The sequence below is a fragment of the Laccaria bicolor genome, genomic scaffold (assembly GCF_000143565.1).
Source record: "Laccaria bicolor S238N-H82 LACBIscaffold_12 genomic scaffold, whole genome shotgun sequence".
NCBI lineage: Eukaryota > Fungi > Basidiomycota > Agaricomycetes > Agaricales > Hydnangiaceae > Laccaria > Laccaria bicolor.
Window position 1 is genome coordinate 559,400 of NW_001889883.1, and position 3,016 is coordinate 562,415.

Consider the following 3,016-nt stretch of genomic DNA (forward strand, 5'->3'; position numbering starts at 1 on the left):
TTGGAGTGGACATCGGGTACATAATCCAACCGATGGCGACCTATATCTCCAACGAGACTTTATTCGTGAACTGGCCTTCTGATGTCGGTCTATAGTCTTCACGATGACTCCCGGGTTCGTTGTTTGAGATCATCCTTTCGAAACCCACTCATATTTCTCTAGACTAAGTATACCAGTGCTTACAGATGGCCAACTTTATGATCCGCACATTTCGATTATAGTGAAGGTTACAACTAAGGCATTAATCTACGCTCTCTGCACCAAGGCGAACACCAGCCCTGTGAAAGCCTACCTCAGCCTCGAGCAGCCCAACAAAGGAGAACCCCCACCCATGAAATGGACTTCTTCCAACTCCGCGCCTCCCAATGGCAAGCCCACGATCGCAGCAAGAACTCCTGCTTCAACCTCTGCTGAATCAAGTTCACCGCGAAAGAAGTTTAGAAACGCACTATTCCAGACTACCCGGCGCCTGTGTTAGGGTATGCTGCTGGTATGGTAGCAGAACCTCATCCGAAACCGGCTCAGCCAACCGCTCAGGCTACGCCGACTAAAGCTAACCCAGGTGCTGCGCCTCAAGGGAAAGGGAAGTCCGCTGAGAAGGGTAAGGAGTCGAAGTCCCTGTTGCCATATCTTCAGGACTCTCCCGGTCAACGTCAACCGCCATCACAGCAGTTTCATTATCGCCAACCTGTGGCTCCCCAACCACCACTTTAGCAACAGCGCATGTTTGGGTGACATAGAGCAAGTGCAACACAGAAGATGTCAATTCAGATGGCAGCGATTGCGATGAAGATGATGATGGCGATGATGACGAAGAAGAAACGGATGTAGAATGAGCTCACAAGTATGAAGGCTCAGACTACAGTAGTGATGACTACTCTGGACGGGGAGGCAGAGCTCGAGATCCTCCTCCAGCTAAGGGACGCTTGCGCAATGAATACATCGAGCCTCATAAAGAATACGCAAAAGAACCTAGTAGAAAGAAAGGCTACAAAGCCAAAGAAGACGAAACTGCCTGCTCCAGAAGTCGAGCGGGCTTCGGAGGGCCGGCTTTGGGAGGGGAGATACAAAGACAGAGACCGGAGAAGACAGCCTTCAGATCGGGATCAACGGAGGTATACATATACTGAAGATCGACAGGTGGTCCTTTGACCCGCCTACCGGCATGAACTTTCTTATTCCGAGGGGGATAGAGGATTGGAATACTACGACGAGCTGGACGCACCAAGAAGACGATCTCCCACGAAATCTGCACCATCTCGAGATCTGGACTGGCCTCAAGAAATACGGAGGGAGGGACCTAGCCCCTAATGGGGCATTCGCAATATGCCACAGCGTCGATTAGGGCCTGGTAGGCGTTATAGTGACGAAGACTTTCGCGAGCGAGCTTGGAACCCAGACACGGTCGTGGGATAGGTCTTCTCCTATGGTGTGTGATGTTGGTGGGAGAGAGGATGATTTCATCCGGAGGAAGGTGAAAAAAGTTCCCATTCGGGATTTCGTTGACGAAAGATGAACGAAAGATGTTCGCTTCATTCAAGGTTAGCAACGGAGACCGATCCCCAAATTCTAGTAATGGGAGTGGTGGGAACTGGCCTACCAACCTTCTGGTACTTCCACGTACACCTGTGGAGGCACTCCTGGTGCTGGTTCTAGAAGGAGGCTATTTCGACCCTCGACCTAATGGCGCCTCTACGTCTACAATAGCATTAAGCTCTGGTCCTGAATTTCGTGGACGTACCGCCATTCATCCCGTAAAAACCTGAGGAATATCGACTTGAACAATTCACCTCCTCGCCCATCTTCCACTATACTTCGCTGTCCTTCGCCTGCTGCATCTGCTTCTGCTGCGTTAAGCCAGAGAAGGGCATTGCCACAGCCACAAGGGCGGCCGCGTCACGACGCTCCTCTGAGCAGTGCGGGTGAGCAGCTCCAGCGGAGACGATCCTTGTATTCAATGCCCTCCAAACAACAGCAACAATCAGAGCCATCAGCGAGGGAGCGAAGGCCGGAAAGCCAGATGTATGGGTCGTCTAACGTCGATCATACCTAGAGCGTACAACCACGACAGCGACATGATACCCAGCCGTCTTTCAGCATACAATCGAAGCCACAAAGTCTCGGCCCATATCCTACTCGGAATCAGCCGCAGACGCCAGCTCCTCCACGTTCAGTAAACATCGAATCTCCTGCTCCCATTGGTGGTGGGGAGATAACGGCGGATACTTATGCCAACGATCGAACAAAGTGGAGAGGATCACCATGGAAAACGGCATGATGGGTTACCAACAATGTCGCTTCGCTCAGGATCTCTACAGCTCTCCCATCTATACCCACGATCAACATTGATTCTGGGCCAAGTGGAAGCAACGACTTTGGTCCGCAGATCAACATCTCGGGTCCGCAGATCAACGTCGAACCAGCGGAGTCGCAGCAAGGATCTCGCAAAGAAGCTCCAAGGACGCAGGTATACGAGTTTCCTGGAGTCAGCGTTTCAGGGCCTGAATACGGGTCCGAACATAGAAGTGCCTGGGCTGGCTGATGGGCCCCGTCTCAGAGGTCAACAACAGCGGCCATACTCCTAATTCCAGTTTTGAAAAATTTGGGTGAGCGTTAGCTAATCTTTCTTTCTTCTATGGTTTTCATTATCTGAAGAGCATTTGCCGTAGTACAATGAAGACGCTCTCATAATGGTGTTGCACAATCCTCGGTAAGTGTGATGACCAGTGACATGCCGTGACATGGTGTCACAGGCCCAATATCTTGAGACATTGAGTTTGTACTTTCCACAGCACCTATTCAATATATTTTTTGCAATGGGTTTGATTGAATTAAGTGAATGAATCCACTGGGAGAGTTTTCCCTGGAGAAATTGCATTTATTGCTCCAAAAATGCGAAATCAGTCTGTTTTGCCTGCCAAATGAGGCAGTCTGAAGAGATTGGACTATAACTTTTCAACAACAGCACGTATGAACATGATTTGCAGACGGATTTTACTAGAATCAAATTCCAATC